Source organism: Leptonychotes weddellii, chromosome 4, assembly GCF_054177405.1.
Source record: "Leptonychotes weddellii isolate Sample4059 chromosome 4, ASM5417740v2, whole genome shotgun sequence".
Lineage (NCBI taxonomy): Eukaryota > Metazoa > Chordata > Mammalia > Carnivora > Phocidae > Leptonychotes > Leptonychotes weddellii.
In genome coordinates this window covers 148,696,437-148,714,577 of record NC_138372.1, presented here as the reverse complement: position 1 = coordinate 148,714,577, position 18,141 = coordinate 148,696,437, and the positions used below count along the sequence as shown (strand labels likewise).

Sequence of the window (18,141 nt, the reverse complement as noted above, 5' to 3'; positions counted from 1 at the left end):
GACCTTATTTATCTGTAATCCCAGCAACTCAAGAACTATATATGGTATTTTGTAGGTACTCAGTATTTTTTTAATTTAAAAAAAAAAAAGCAACGTGAATGATTTACATAAAAAATAGTGGCTATATGGACAAACACAAGTAAACTTAAGAAAAAAGAAGGTATAAATGAAGCATTCTAAATATAATTTGACATCTAGGAAAGATATGGAAGGTATTTAAATTATTCCTTAAAATTAATGTGCTTAATATTTTGTTTACAAAATAAAACTTAACATCAAAAGAGAATAGAAATATAAACATTTTTCTGACCACTGATAAAATTATGTTATTTCCTTACCAGGAAAACAGTTTATAATACCGAACTATGTGCTTCATTCTTCATAAAAGATACAAGTGAACTATAGCAAGTTCAGAAAAAGAACCAGTCACAGTGGTTTCCAAAGTCAGATGGGTGGAAAATCTGCATTAAAAGGTTCTAGATTGACCATCAAAAGTCCAAACTTCAGCCCTAACCCAGACCTACTGAAATGAATCTCTGAGAATTAAGTCCATGAACATTCACTTTTAAAAATTATCTCCCAGGGGCACCTGGGTGGCTCAACTGGTTGCGCGACCGACTCGATTTCAGCTCAGGTCATGATCCCAAGGTTGTGAGATCAAGTCCCACCTCATGCTCCGCACTCAGCGTGGAGTCTGCTTATTCCTCTCCCTCTGCTCCTCCCTGCTGCTCTCTCTCTCTCTCTGTCTTCTCTCTCTCTCTCTCTCTCAAATAAATAATCTTGAGAAATAATAATCTCCCAGATGTTATTTATGCACCTAAAACATGAGACATTTGTATTATATAAACATCTGTTAGTGGACTTGTGTTGACAATAGCCTACTTGATTAAATGAACCATGTGCCTGAGCCAAATCTTATATTAAGGTGTCAGATGTAAATGAAGATAAATGGTTATGTTATTTTTAAACCTTTCGGTAACACTTATTAAATTTTGTATTGTGAACAATATTAAATTTCCCTTTGATTTAGTGAAAGTGCATTTTTTACATTTAGGTTTGCATTATTCTCTTCCCACTGAGAACATTAAAGCCACCAAGAGAAGTTGTGGTTGCCTATGACAATGGGTATTTCCATCTAATTTGATAAGGAAGAAATGTAGATTTAGGGGAAACTTTATAAAATTATTCTTGGAATGCATTTCATTTATTTGTAATAAATATATCGTCCCTAAAACTCGTTAGGGAAATCAGTTTACCTTGCTGCATCTAGCACTGTATAGCTAAAAAAAGCCAAGCTATATAATGCTTTCTTGGGTAGAAATTCTGGGTAAATAAGCATTGCAAGATGTTAATTTTAAATAAAATTTCTCTAAATTACATGCATATATGATGTTCCCTTAATGAAACTGACAAATCAAATAAACAGAACAAATATTTTTTAAAACAAAAATGGAAAAGAAACACTATTTTCTCTATATATGCTTGATACACAGAACAACATAGATATGATAGGTGAAATAATGAGTAAGCAAAAATGAAAAGTACATTATGACATAACTTTTTTAAGTTAAAAAATGACTAGCACTAAATAATATAATTTGATGAAAACATGAAAAGAAGCAATGTAATAAAATAATGGTTATTTGGGTGTTGGGGAGAGGCAGGCAAGTGATAACAATGTAGCATCTAAGTATAGAGAAGCTACTATAAATTAATAGTTCTTACACTGGGAAACAGATTCATAAGCTCTCACTAAAAATGTCCTGTCAAAATTTATCTCTGATGAGATTAAAAAGTAACTGATATGATTCAATTGTACCTTGAATGAAAAACTGATATTGGAATATATGAATTAGCATTCTCAAAATTATAAAATAGGAACTAATTAGGATGTTAAGATTTACCTTAGAGATGGTACAGTATTTATCTTAGACACTGAAAACCAACCACTGCCAAATATTTTATTCTCTGTAAGACATAGTGTCTTAAAAAGAACAATGGCAACGAGGACAGCAAGGAACTCTCAAACAACAAAACCCATCCACCTGTATTTGATGATATTTGGGGATTATTTGCTTTTTATCAAGAGCTATTTATTTGCTTTATGCTTATTCTGGAAGATTCCAAACTATAAATTTCTTTAAAATTACTCTTCATCATCAAAAAATTAAAGACAAGATATAAGGCAATAATGTCTAACAAAAAGTTCATGTTTTTCCCTTTTTAGTTCCATTTTGACACCTGAACTTATTAATTCTATCCACTTTTGAGACCACTATATATTCTTAGTGATCATGGTATAAGATAATTTAGAGTCTTATAAAAAATCTTTTCATTAATATGCTTCCACAGCCAAGGAAGAGGCAACATTCAACCAAAGTGGATTTATTCACATCAAAAGAAGACAGATTCACCTTCTAACTTAAAATATCTGAAGGTAAAGGAAACTCAATACAAACAAAAGCATGCTTATGGATGGATGGATAGGAGTGTGTCCTTTTAAAAGGAAAAGATATCTTTTTCTTCTGTGATTTGGGGTAAAATTCCACAGTGCCTTTAGCTGCTTTCTGCTGGTAGGAATTTTCCTTCAGATCTCATTTTCAATGTAGGTTACTTGTATGATGTAAAAATATTCTTAATGCATGAACCAATTTGCCTAAAATCTTCTCTAATAGCTCCTAATTATTTTCTCCTATATTATACTTGCTGAGTGGGATGAAATAGATAACTAAAAATAAGCATATTTATGACAATATTTTATTGACTTATTTAAATATATGTAAAAAGCTCACATGTATTAAGTCCTTAAAATTCACCAGAAACTGTTGTGAACAACTTGTACATATTAACTTTTATAAGTGTTAACTTCCTCTGAGCTAGCAATTGTCGCCTCCATGCAAAGACGAGGAAAAGAAGTCACATATTGTACAAGGTCACATAGCTAGTAAGAATTGGATCTGAGATCTATAGTTTTGTTTAATTGCAGACCTGATGGTCTTATGGTCTATTATGCTTTAATATATCAAGGTTTGTTAAACTATTATTACCTGAATAATTAATTATCTAGAAATGTTAGCACAACTAAATACATGATTCTGAGAAACAAATGTTCCAATGTTCAGGACACTATTAAGTAGCCAAAATAAAAACAATATAATTATCTGGTTTCTTATATACACATATTTATTAAATAATGACATTTAAAAAATAATGACATTTAAAATAATTGTGCTTTATAGTCATTAAAAAACTTGTCTTTCAATGCCTCGGCATTGCAAGCACAGAACCAATAATGTGCTTTATTTATTTTTGACCTTATGATAAATGTTCCCTTGTGAACAATTGAAATGGATATGGAATTTTAAACTGATTATGCTTGCACATTGTGGGTTAAGTCAACATCAGTGAAGAAACTGGGTTTCTTAAAATACAGCTACATTTAAAATGTTGGGGAGAAAAGAAAACTGTGTCATTTGATTTTGGGTTGTGTCTAGTGCCCTGCCAGAGTACAAATCCCGTTAATATTTTTATTCAGTCATACATGTATGCAGTCATTCCAAAAACCTATGTTTTTGAGCCTATGAAACACAATAAGAACAACAACAAAATCATTAATTCTATGTCAAAGAAGAGGAATAGGAAGATGTGAGGGGTGGGGGTGGGGGCAATCACACTGCTCCAACCTCAGAGTTTTCAGAATCCAGAGAACTCAATCTTAGCCTGTGTTTATGCTGCTTGCATACATTCAGTTTGAAAGAAAAATCACGGAGATTTTAGGTACTAGATCAGAAGTCAGCAAGCTATAGTCCAAATGCCCAATGGGACCTTCTGCCTGTTTTTGTTTGTTTTGCATGCTGAGCTGAGAGTCTTTTAAACCCCCAATATTGAAAAAAAACAAAAGTATCCTATTGTGTGACACATGAAAATTATGGGAAATCAAAATTTAGTGGCTGTATATAAGGTTTTTTATTTCTTTTTAAACACTAGGCACACTCATTCCTTTATGTATTTTTTACGGCTGTTTTTGCACTACAAGGACAGATTTCTGATGTTATGAAAGATGGTATGAATTGCAAAGCCTAAAATATTTGCTATCTTTACAGAAGGTTTGTTGCCCTTCACATATACTATCCATATAGGAAATGTTTACCGAGATATTATCTTGCTGTGTGAATGGAGCTACTCATATTGAAATAATCTTTTTCTGAATAACAGTTAACTCATTAGAAATTCAGATGCTGCCCATATAAATTTTTTAAACTATTTTTATTTTTTTAAAGATTTTAATTATTTGAGAGAGAGAACATGAGTGGGGGAAGGGGCAGAGGGAGAGGGAAAAGCAAACTCCCCGCTGAGCAAGGAGCCTGATGTGGGGCTCAATCCCAAGACCCAGGGATGGTGATCTGAGCCGAAGGTAGACGCTTAACCAACTGAGCCCCCCAGGTGCCCCCGGAGGCTGTCCATCATAAACAGTGATGGTGACCGATTAATATAATATTTATATAAGTACAAATGTGTTTATGTTGTCAAATATATAGTATTTTGTAGCATATATGCAATATTACACTATGTAATCATGGTGTTAGTTTAAAAAAATCTAAAATGTAATTCCTATCTACAAATACCTGAACATTTAAATAGAAAGAAATAATTTGGGGCGCCTGGGTGGCTCAGTCGTTGAGCATCTCTCTTCGGCTCAGGTCATGATATGGAGTCCCAGGATCAAGTCCCACATCCGGCTCCCTGCTCAGCGGGAAGCCTGCTTCTCCCTCTCCCACTCCCCCTGCTTGTGTTCCCTCTCTCACTGTCTCTGTCAAATGAATAAATAAAATCTTTAAAAAAAAATAAATTGTATAAAAAGTAGAAAGAACTAATTTATTATTTATTTGTCAAATCTTGAGCTATGTCTTTGGATGTAGTTTTTTACAAAAATCTCTAATGTTAGGATACATTAAAGTTGGGAATAAGGCTAATCCTGGGGGATTTAACTATACCTCACATTTCCCAAGAGCAGTTTTCCACCCTGATTATATTTTGGGACTCTCTTGGCTTGTTTTCTTAGAGGAGTTTAATTTTCTTGCAGCTCACAATATTAAAAAATAAATTCATACTGATGACCTAGATTTTAAAAAAACAGAACAAATCAATGGTTATCCCAGGTAAACTGTTCTACCATATAAATGAGAACTCTGAATTCTATACTATTGGAACAAAATTCTCCCTCCAGACTTAATCTTCCATCAGAAAATTTTCTGGACTATATGAAAACTTCACCAGGTCTAAAGTTAAGAAAGAATAGTATATTCGCTTCATATATTATTTGTGAATAAACTTTTTCATTGACTTTTGTTGTCTGATGCAATTTGACTAGGAATAGTAATAATAAATTATCTATTCAATTGTTAAAGAGTTCTAGGGTAGCCCTAATCATCATCTTTCACTATATTTTTATTCCTTTTTTTCTGTAAGGTTTTCTTTTATTTAAAAGATCATTCACAAAATACTATATCCATAGATTAAAAAATATGGAATGCTTCACGAATTTGTGCGTCATCCTTGTGCAGGGGCCATGCTGATCTTCTCTGTATCGTTCCAACTGCTGCTAAAGTGAGCACTGCATTTTTACTTGTAGTGACTTCATTTATACCCACAGTTTATCATTTATATATACCTTAGCTATCCAAAATCTACTTTGGCAGCTCCAAATTCCCTCTTAAGCACCAAACCTGTTTCTTCCAGGGTCCACTGAATATGTCTCTGCATGTTTCATGAACCACTTAATCTTATAATATTCAAATCTGACTCCAGCTAGCTTTCCTTTTCTTCTCCAAATTTACCTCATGTTGAGTATTCTTAATTTCAGTGAATGGTATCAGTGCCCTCTCACTTTTCTGAAGCCAAAATTATCAGCATCATTCTAGACATTTTCCTTACACTTATTCCTTATTGCCATGCCTTCCCTCTCCTCATGCACTGAAACAACTGGAGGTTACTATTTACCAATTTTAGCTCCTAAGTGTCTCCTACTCTAAGAACTAAGTATCTAAGTACTCTCTCCTCTCCATTTCTACAGTCACAGCCTCAGTTTGATTTATCATCTCTTATGCTCATGTTTGTATTAGTCTCTTTACTAGATTCCTTGCCTAAATTCATTCCCAAACTATCCATCTTCCATAATGCTTACAGAAATGACTTAACAAGTGTGCTTTAGTTTTTAACAAGTTTGCTTTAAATAATTCAATACACATTGCTCAAATTAAGTCCAAATATTGTATTATGGCATAAGAAACTCTGAATCTTCATCCTATCTCCTCTAAAATGCATGTCTTTTTACTTAATTGTATCCTATAATTCAATCTTGCTGAACTAGGGTCAATTCCCAGCACATGTTAGCCTTCTCCTTGTACTTCTGGGCCTTTTGATAAAATGCTCTATCTGGTTTGTTCTCTCAACTTTCTACCTAATTCCTGTTAGATCTTTAAAACCCAGCTTAATTATAACATCATCTTAAAAGTTTTTCTAGTGTTGTCAGTGAAAATGGCAGAGTAAAGAAATCCAAAAGTTCATCCTTCCATAAAGGCAATGGAATCTTATAAAAACTGTCAGAATCAACCTTTTCGGAATTCTGGAAACAGACCAAAAGCTTGCAACAATGAGGGCAAGATTTAAGTAAGAAAAGTACATCTGAATCTTGGTAAGAACAGAGAGCTTTGTGTTGTTTTAACTTACACTGTTCTTTTGGGGGGGGACAGAAGGAGAGGGAGAGAGAACCCCAACCAGGTTCCATGCCCAGTGTGAGCCTGATGCAGGGCTTGATCTCACAACCCTGAGATCATGACCTGGGCTGAAATCAAGATTCAGGTACTTAACCAACTGAGCCACCCAGGCACCCCAAACTTATGCTGTTCTCATTTCACATTTCCTAGTTAATCCACAACCCTTGTACAGGTACCAGTACCAGAGGGAACAGAAAAGACCACATTCACAAAGAATTGTGGCTATTTGTTTTGACTTGTCTAATGGCTCTCTGGAATATCAGCTGAGGGGTTTGCCTTTATCTTGCCTAACTTGGAACTGTGGCAGCTTTTGAGGGCATTTGTCAAAAACATTTATAGGGAGATGCATTAGCTTTCTGAAACAATGGATAACACTTGGAGAAAATCACTTACTAATGAAAAAGCTTGGGAGAGAAGACTAGGAATGAGATGCTCTGGGGAAACACATGTTTATTGTTTGGTTTTTTAAAGATTTGTTTATTTTAGAAAGAGAGAGAGAGAGCGAGTGCACAAGTGGGGGGAGGTGCAAGGGGAGAGAGAGAGAGAAAGAGAAGCAGACTCCCTACTGAACATGGAGCCCAATATGGGGCCTGACCCAGGGCTTGATCTTAGGACCTGAGATCATGACCTGAACTGAAATCAGGTCGGTCAGTTAATCGACTGAGCCACCCAGGTGCCCCAGGAAACATGTTTTTAAAAGCTCCAATATATTCATGGAATCTAAAAAGTCATGTGAATTCCCAGAGCAAGGAACATGCTTAAGAAAGAATTAAGAAGGCCCTAAGCTCTCATTCTGACTGACCTTCAGGATCTACACAGAGAGGAAGTTAAGTCTAAGGCAGAGTTGTAAACTAAGTGTTGAAGGTATGCCCAACTACACACAGGCCACCGGCAAAGACTGGGAATTTATTGTTTACAGGTGTTTAAGCAAATCTTAGTCCAGCCTCTAGCTCACCACTAAACTAACAAACATTAGGGGCCACACATGACAGAGAACAGATAACTTACAAATTAGTTCAGAAAAGTCACCAGATATCCAAACAATAGCAACAAGGAACAACAGCAAACCCTAGGGGTAGGGGTTTCCAGATATCCTGATTTCCAGTGTTGCTACATTATCATATTAAAAATGTTCAGTTTTCAACAAAGAATGTGATGCATACAAATGAACAAGAAATCATGGTCCATAAACAGGAGGGGGGGGAAGCAATAAATAGAAACTGTCCCTAAGGAAGGCCAAACATTAAATTTACTAGAAAAAGACTAATATACTTGTATGTTTCTATTTATAGGAAATGTCCAGAATAGGCAAATCCATTGAGACAGAAAATAGATTAGTGGTTTCCAGGGGAAAGGGGCAGGGGAAAATGAGAAATTACTCTTTAAAATGGCTATGGGGTTTCTTTTTGGGGTGATTAAAACTTTCTGGAATTAGGTAGTGGTGATGGTTGCACAACATTGTGAGTATGCTACATAGCACTGAATTATACAACTTAAAATGGTTAAGGTGGTGAATTTTATGTTATGTGAAGGTATCTCAATGAAAATATGAGTCCCCTTCCTCCCCAAAAAAGCTTTCAAGACTTCTCTACGTTAGCTTTGGTACTCCTTGTAGGTATCATAGGTTCCCATTACATATCTCTGCCAGATTCTTCTGAAATTGCTGGTTTTTTTGCATGTCTTTTCACCTTGACTGTGGATTCATGGGGATTAGTGATTATGCTCCCTAGCCTTATAGGTAGAATTATGCTTGAGGTACAAATCCACCACACTGGAAAAATGTGTAATAGAACCTTGTAGATGCTTGCTTGGGATTTATCTGTGATCATGAGGCAGATTCAAAATGAGAATAGTAATTGCCCTGAAAGGAACTGTCCAGAAGGAATACAGTAAATAGGATATGCTATAGCTATTCACCTTTCAGAGGTAGTTAAAAAGAGCCACCTTATGGGGTGGCCACAGAGAGCCTTAGTCTGAGACATCAAAGGGTTTACTATAGCTCAAAACATGTTAAGTACAAGTGAAACAATTAAACTACAACACAAGATCCATAAAATTAAAATATAGGATATTATATGCATTGTTTATGTTAGGAAAAAAAGTAAAATAGGAGAGTAAATGCTATAGAGAGAGCTAATGGGGAAATTGTGAAAGGATCTGGCCCTGAATAATGGTTATTTAAACCTTCTTGGGAGTGACTCACCATCTCCCCATCTGTATATGGAGTTCTGCCACAGCCAATTGGGTTGTTATCAAAATAAATGTGGTTAACAGATGTCTTCAAAGTCTAAGACAATTAATTGGATATGATGAAACAAGAAGACATTTGAAAATTATCATAAGTTTCCAGGATTTGATGGCTAGAAAAACAGTAGTGCCTGTAATAAAATGAGGAAGACAAGAAGGTCAATCCATTTTGAGTGAAAGATGATAACAAAGAGGACTGGACATGTTATGTTGAAGATTAAGTGGAACATAGATATAAAAATGCCAGAACTCAGGGTAAGGACTGAACCTTTCTTAATAGTAACCAAGAGTTTTTGTAAATAAAAGTAGATGCTCTTCAAATTCACTGGGTTTTCTTGCTGTAATGACAGCCAGAAATTCATGGAACAAATAAAGAACACATTTTTAGCAAATTATCTTCTTTTAGTTGTTGTTGTTTAGTTTTTATTTCATCATCATAAAAGTAACTCTCCAATCCAGCTAGACTTGAAGGGGAGTAAGGAAAACATGGAACCCACAGAATTGCAGCTAGAGCACAAAGATTATAGGATATTTCCAGCAGATGGGGATGAAGGGGTGCTCTCCTGAGCTACAGAAGGAATGGTCTGGTAGTTAAGATAAAACATAAGTCAAATTTGTAAGATTTGTCCACAGTCAGCAACTGTGATCTTCTTGCTGGTCTTTCCATTCTTGGACTCAAAGCCTTCCAGTTTCCACAATATTCATACCCCCTTTCACCTTGCCAAAGACCACATGTTTGCCATCCAACCACTCAGTCTTGGCAGTGCAGATGTAAAACTGGGAAGCGTGTTGGGTCCAGCATTTGCCATGGACAAGATGCCAGGACTGGTGTGCTTCAGGATGAAATTCTCATCCTCAAATTTCTCCCCATAGATGGGTTTGTTGCCACCTCCCTGGCACATAAATCCTGGAATAATCCTGTGAAAGCAGGAAACTTTATAACCAAATCCTTTCTCCCCAGTGCTCAGACACCAAAGTTTCTCTTGTATTTGGAAGTTTGTCTGGAAACAGTTCAAAGGAGACACAGCCCAAGGACTGCTGTTCACGGCGATGTTGAAGAATATGGTGGTGCTGACCACGGCTGGGCGGCTCAGATGGCTCCAGGGCACTGGTGTCTGCCAGGCCAGCAAACTATCTTCTAATTCATATTTCTAATAATTGTAATTATCAATCCATTAAGCCACATAATCAATATTTATCAAGGGCCAAATATATGCTAAGAATAGATGCTGAAGATAGACAAACTATTCACAAAGCCCCCCCCCTTACAGAGCATACATTGTGATAAAGTTAAATATGTCAATCAAGGAAGATCCTGAAGTTTGATTAAAAAATCAGTAAGCATGTACACTGCAAAGTTATCATCACGTAACTTGCTTTCCCTCCTGTTCATCAGCAGATTAATTCACTGTTATTATTAAATTCATGGCAAGTCCCATATGCTGCCACTAAGTAGAAGCATTTTCACTAGACTACTCAGTTCTGAGCTGTTAATACTGCTTCCTTTGTTATTATTTTATGTACCAATAATGTGCTGAGTAAAAACTAAGTGCCTATTGCTGGGACATGGCTGAGAATATATATAATCAAGATATATCAGATAATATCCCTGCCACACCAAAATTTTTATAGTCTAGAGAATGAAGCATAAATTTATACAAGTGTGAAATTATTAATTAAAGTATGGGATGAGATGCATAGATTGATAGCTATATATAAAACATGTCAAACTCAACGTTTTAATCAGAGTTAAATACCAGTGTCCCAGGATCATGATTCAGTAGAATATCCTGTGTCAACAGCGAAATAACTAGCCAAAGTAAGAGGAGGTATTTACACCTCATCCCAGTAGCACAGTATATGGTAGACTCTTTATTCTCAGAAGTCAAGATGGTAGCATTTTGCTCAATTAAAACTATATTTATAATCACACATTTCCTCAAATTCCAAATTTAATCCTTAAAAATATCAACATTAATTAGAAATAACATTTTTAAAATTTAAATTAGATTTGTTTACACCAGAACTGAAAATCTAGAAACAGTACTTTAAGTAGATCCTGATTTTTTTTAAAAAGAAAGCCTATAAATAGAATACACATTCATTTCAAGTAAGCTTGGATGAATTATTACAGAATGATCATATACTAAGCCACAGAGACATTTTTAATAAATTCCAAAAGTGGAACTTAGTTTGCATGACCAAGGTAAAATTATTCTAGAAATTTATTTTGACTTTTTAAGCAAAGACATTCTAGTGACAGGCAACTTCAACTCACATCATTGATGAATGGATAGGAATTAGGTATAAAAAGTCAAGGAAAGTGTATGCAGGGTAATGCATTGCAGTGAAAGAAATATTGTGAGCAAAGATACAGAAGTCAAGTATAAGTGATGAGTTACAGAAATGGCATATAGTTAAGCTTGGCCAGAATTTAGTGATTATGACAGATATACTAGGAAAGAATAATAGATCCAATCTTTAGTCTTTGTATTAGCCATCACTCGTTATTAGCAAGTCATATTTCTTAGGGACCTATGGAATTCTAAGAGGTGCAGCTTATTAGAAGCTGTTTATATATAGCTAGTTTGAGGAAATATAACAGTTTTACTTTTTGTTTTCTCTTTTCAGGTAGCATGACAATTGGCATAAAAAGCTTTAGCAGAAAATGTTTTATCTGCTGTAGCAGAAAATATCTTAAAAAGAATTTTGATCGACTCAGGTTGATTCACATGTTCACCTCTAAATCAATTTTTTTTCTGGCTAAGGAAATGGAATTCCATTTGGTTTGACTTAGGTTATATAACTAACACCACACCACTCTGCTATTGAAATTGTTCCAATGGTTTATATTTGATTCCCCTTGCTGAATAACAAATCGCCACACACTTAGAAGCATAATATAACACACAGTTATTGTCTCAGAGTTTCCATGGCTGGAAGTACAGGTAATTTAGCTGGGTCCTTTTTTCAGGGGCTGAATGTCCATCTCTGTGGAGAGCTTAGCTAAACTAGTCCACATTATTATACCCTGGCATCCATTTTTGTGGCCAAGTGGACTGCAGGCCTTGAATTGACACTTAGTGCTCTGTGGAATGAAACATATTCTATTCGTTTTTCCAGGGAATCAGAAAAAGCAACATACTACGCTGCTATTGCAAACTCTATGCAAAGTCCTCTGAGGGTCACAGAAATATAATCCTTGATCTATGTAAGCTTATAGTCTACTTAGCAAGACATACTACTAGACAAGAAACAAATACTATAAGCCCATCTGGAGAGTGCAAGTATGTGCTCTAAATAGAGCGCCCAGAGTCAGAAGCTCCTGATAAGATTCCCTCCAACATCCCTTGTTATATGCACTCTCCCCTGACTCCCAGGCCTTTACCCTTGTGAACCCCTTGGTAAGACACCCCACCCCTAGAAGCTTACCAAAACCCTGCTTCTTTTGGTTTGAACTGACCAATCCAGCCTCAGCCTGGGAACCCCAAAGCAAGCAACCCTTTGACCCTAATGATGGCATACGCCACAGGTCCTGCTGTGTTCTCTCTGCCAGCATCTTGTCTTGAGTTCCCCACATGCCCCTGGGGGTGTGACCTGTACCTTGTCCAGGACCTGTGAGTAATAAATGTCTCCATTTCACTTTCTCTTGTGGTCTTCTGCTGAATCACTGATCACCATGTGACACTCTGGGACTCTACTTTATAAATGTTAATTTAACAAAGTCACAATAATCTGGAAACTAGACTAGGGAATAATCTACTTCAAACACCTTCAGGTTGTTGGCAGAATTCTTTTTTTTTTTTTTTCTTATTAATACAGTATTTGTCTTCTCTCTGTCAAACTCTGAGCCACCCACTTTTCCAAGTCTGTCTGGGGAGGTATAAGAAAAGGAACATACAGGGCAGATGAGACACAGGAGAAGGACCTATGGGAGGTGGAGACAGGTCCTTTCCATGGCAAAGAGGATGAGAAAGGCCACCATCAGGCAGAAGAGCCCAATGGTGTCTGAGAGGGCAAAGCCCAGAATGGAGCAGGACAAGAGCTGTTGCTTCAGAGAAGAGTTCTTGCCATAACCAATGATGAGGCTCCCAAACACAGCCCTAATTCCAGCCCCAGAGCCAGCCACCCCTACCATGGCAGCCCCAGCTCCAATGCGCTTGGCTGCTGTGTCCGTGTCCTGTGAAATGGTGCTGGTTCAGAAGCTGTGGTTAGGAATAAGTGAGTTCAGGGGACGAGGGGCTGCCAAGCTGCTGAGGCTCTCATCTGACAGCGTCTCCAGAGGGTTTAGCATCACTGGGGACCGTAATCGGCTCAGCAGCTGAGGGGTGCTTTTGATAAAGAAGGGGGTGGAGATTAACTTTGCACAGGCATACATTTTCAGGGGATGAGGGGCTGCAGCAGCAGAGCTGCTGCCGGTACAGAGAAGACAGCTCATTTCTTGTGATTGTAAAGCTGAGGTGTCCCTTTCCTTCCTGGCGTTAGTCAGGAACCGGTCTCGGCACCTGGAGACTGCCTGTAGTTTCTTTCCATGTTGCCCCCTCAACACAAGAGGACTAACTTCAGCTTTTGCAAGGGAGTTTCTTTTTTTTTTTTCAGTTTGCTACTCATTGCTTGGCCATATGCCATTTCTTAAGGTCTGCAATAATTTCCCGAATAAATGCATGCATTTATTTGAAATTTTTGCTTTAAAAATTAAATATAGTCTCTAAAGGTGTTCTTATACAATTTTTCACTCAGATTTACTTATTGATTTTTCTGAGTTATCACCTCAAATCCTAATTTAGTGATCTACTTTTTTCTCACATTCACATCATTTTCCAAAAACAATGCCTCATTTATAGAAATAAATTTTTACAACCCTTTACCCACTGGGCTTGTCCAGCAAGCCCCAGTTCACTGATTAAAAGCAATGTCCAGTGGTGAATCACATAAATACTTCTCTTAACCAGCCTAAGAAGACCGTGGAGGAAATGAATATTTTTCTGAAATTTAATAGAACTATTATCTGTATTAAGTGTATCTGGGAGACTACATTTAAAATTTTAAATCTTCTTCTAGAGTTATGTTCCTTTCTAGATTAACATCAATATTTTAGTGACCCTTAAAATATAATTTTTAACACTGAACATATTTTCTGATATAATAAACACTATAAAAGATGATATCTGAATAATTTTCCTCAATGTAGTATGGCCTAATTTAATATACCTATTCTTTTGCTCTGACAAAACTCAATAGCAAAAGCTTATGGTCTTCTAAAATTTTCAAGTATTTTAAATAAAGTTTTTGTTTAGCCAAGTCTCAATAATCTTACATTTACAAAGTTGATTTTTCTCAAATACAAGATTTAATACTCATATCTGCCAAGTTTACTATTGTTAGTGTAAGTCCAATTTTTTTTTTTTAATATTTTATTTATTTGACAAAGAGAGACATAGCGAGAGAGGGAACACAAGCAGGGGCAGAGGGAGAGGGAGAAGCAGGCTTCTCGCGGAGCAGGGAGTCCAATGCGGGGCTCGATCCCAGGACCCTGAGATCATGACCTGAACCGAAGGCAGACGCTTAACGACTAAGCCACCCAGGCGCCCCATAAGTCCAATTATTTTAAGAAGTATAATGTCCCCTGGCACTCCTTGGTTTCTTCACCCCAGACACTCCCCGGTTCCTTCTTTATCTTTCTTCATTTTTTTTTTATTTTACATATTTAATTATTTGTTTGTCAATTATTGTTTGTCAATTATTTGTTGTCCTTAGAATGTAAGTTCCACAAGAGCAAGTGTTTCATTTGCTTTGTTGTAGTTGTTATTGTTGTTGTTTGTTTGTTTATAATACTTGTGCTCACAGAATCTAAGGAAGGGCTTGGAAATAATAGATACAGATGACTATTTGCAAGTGAATATATATATATGTACATATATATATGACTTTTATTAGTCAAAACATTTTAAAGACATTGTATCATATAACTACCATAATGTTTTTAATAAAGTCTTATTTATGTTTACTGATCGTCTTTTCCAAGATGACATTTCTTTAATTATTCCTTCTAAAACTTTCCTTAAATCTTAGAATCAGTTTAATTTTTTTATAATTTTTGTCCTCCATCTTCCTCTCATTCTTCCCAAATATTTTCTTTTATCCTTCAATAAGTTTTCAATTCCTTTGGAAAATTATAGAAAAATCTAAATCAAAATATTTTTTCAGTTTTTACTTACAAAACTGATTGTAAATAATGTACATCTCAAAATGAAAGTTTATATTATTCCTCAAACTGGATTTTTCAAAAGTACACAATGTTATGCTACCTGGTCTAACAGTTTTCAAGCTTCTAATGTTACCATAGGCATAGAATCTGAATACTTTACCTAAATATTAAATTTCTGTTAAAAAGGCATTAATAGGCAAAGAAACTTTATTATATTCCTTTCTATAACCAAGAGTAATATTAACATTCAGCTAGTGAAATTCTGCAGAAAAGGAAAGACCTGTTAAGAGATTTAAAATGCTAGAAGAGAGCCTGCATTTACTATAAACGCATATTAAGAATCTTGCTGTACCACACTTTAGAAATTAAAGTTCAAGAACCACTGCTAATGAAAGTAAAAGATAATTACTATTCAAAAGTCATTTTAGTTTGATGCCAAGAATTTAAAATAATTTCACATTTGACCTAAAGACCCCTACGTTTTGGCCTACATCTGTATACTGCAAGTTCCCTTGTGAAATTTAATGAATTGTCTTGTTTTAATATCAACTACTTTTCTTTTTTTTAAAGTCTATTTAGAATACAGCTTGCTCATGGGTTTTCTTATACATGACAGTTAAGAATTCCATCATTTCCTAATTATGAATTAATTCTGCTTAAAAGAGCTATTTAGACAGTCTTTGCTTACTTCTGGATTAAAATGTAACAATTATTCCCTAAGGGTACCTATCATTAAATACTAGCTGTGCAATAATGTGCTCTCTCTTACCCCTTGAACTACCATTATATCCCAGCATACAGCTTGTGTTCCACTAGTAAAGCAATAATCCAGAGATGAATATATTCACTAAATGTATAGCTACTGGCTTGCCTAGACCTTGAGATGACTCTGCTGAATATACTTGATTGACAGATCACTTTGCTACTTTCATTACTACTACTAAAAATTGAAGCATCCATAGTGGAATAATGAAATAATTCTAAGTAGGGATTTCACTATTCATCCTTCCTAATTTGAATCTAGCTGGGGATAAATTCTCAGTTATACTTGATTTTCAAATTATCAGTCTCTCCTCTCTTACCTTCTTATTTGCTAAAAATCTCTAGGACAGATTTTTCCCAAACTGCTTTTTGTAAGATTGTAACTTGTGTTAGGATTGCTTAACATAAAACTCAATTTCTGAAAATTGCCAAACTTTGAAAAATAAATATTTAATTTGAATATGGGCATTCTGAGTCATCACAGGAGTATATGATATGGGATAATTCTAAATTATTCTAACCACATTTTTTTTTCTTTTCTCAAAAATCTCATTACCTTTTGGTGGTCAGTTTTGGAAAAAAATGAAAAATAATATTCATGATTTTTACAGCTCATTTTACTTTCAGATGTGATTCCTACACAAATGAGGACTAAATTCAGCCTGTGGTATGCCACCACAACTACATATCAGGTTAAACACAGTTAATTGACAATTTTCATCACTGAATCTTTGGAAGACTTCCTAAGAATTCAGTTAGGACAGTCCATGGCAACTAATTATACTAAACAACTAGGCTGGTAAACCCCCACCTTACTATATTTTGCTAATCTTTCTTGGATCACATTCTCTACCTAAAAAGTAATAATAGGATTGTCATGTATAATGGTTTGCACTCTGCAAGTGTTTTCATATGCATTATTCCATTTGATTCTCCAAATAACCATATGATTTAAAAAAGAGTTGTATAAGTCACATTTTATAGATGAAATTATAGTTTAAAGAAATAAAATACCCAAGTTACCACTGCTTATATATGAAAAAGCAATAATTTATTTAGGACTTCTGATTTCAAGTTTAGTATCCTTCTAGTAAATATTCAAACTTTAAACTTTTAATAATTCCAATCATCTAAAGTCAAAAACAGTGATATTCTCCTCTTACTCAGATTTGGCCTCTTTCCCTCGTAATATGATTATGAAAACAAAACAAAAGCAAACAACAAAGCCCTTTACTTCAGTTCAACACTTATTCAGCACCTATTACATACCAATGTTCTAGGCACTGTGGATCCAAATAGGAGTAAAATATACATAACCTCTAAAGAAGCTAACACATTATTAGAAAACTTAGATATACATGTAAACTTTTAAAAATAGGATGCACACATACAAAGTACAGAAAACATAGAATGCACAGAGGTTAAATAGAAAGCAAATGCCCCTTTGGAGAAAAAAAGGTGGTAGTCGGGAAGGGATTTATTATGAATCTATAATATGATGATACTCTTTCAGGAAAATAGAAGTTTGTCATGTATTTAAAAGTAGAAAGAACCTAAGGAAGGAAGTTCCTTAGACGTTCCTAAGGAACATAAACTAAAAAAAGAAAAAATTATAAAGAGAGTAAGGCATGAAAGATCATGAGATTTTCAAAAAAGTAGTATATTTTTATATTGCTGTAGTAGAAAATGAGTTGGGAAAGAAAAGAGTAAGATATGATCCTAAAAAGATAGGCAGTTTGGTAGAGAGAAAAATTTCCACATTTTTTAAATTTAAATTCAATTAGCCAAGGTATAGTTCATCATTAGTTTTTGATATAATGTTCAGTGATTCATTAGTTGAGTATATCACCCAGTGCTCATCATATCACATGCCCTCCTCAGTGCCCATCACCCAGTTATCCCATCCCCCACCCACCTCCCTTTCCACAAACCTGTTTGTTTCCCAGAGTCAAGAGTCTCATATGGTTTGTCTCCCTCTCTGATTTCTTCCTCTTCAGTTCTCCCCCCCATCTCTATTGTCCTCTGCACTATTGCTTATGTTCCACATATGAGTTAAACCATATGATAATTGTGTTTCTCTGATTGACTTATTTCACTTGGCATAATACCCTCCCAGTTTCATCCATGTTGATGTAAATGGTAGATACT

General features: G+C 35.3%; 1 non-coding gene and 1 pseudogene across 1 annotated transcript; both read right to left on the bottom strand.

Moving 5' to 3' along the window:
• Positions 1-5,519: 5,519 nt before the first annotated feature.
• Positions 5,520-5,626, bottom strand: LOC115940373 (U6 spliceosomal RNA). The gene has a single exon (XR_004075141.1). It is a non-coding gene; the product is annotated as a U6 spliceosomal RNA (small nuclear RNA).
• A 7,285-nt stretch (positions 5,627-12,911) lies between these two features.
• LOC115940371 (ATP synthase F(0) complex subunit C2, mitochondrial pseudogene) lies at positions 12,912-13,721 on the bottom strand (annotated as a pseudogene).
• Between the last annotated feature and the right edge of the window lie 4,420 nt (positions 13,722-18,141).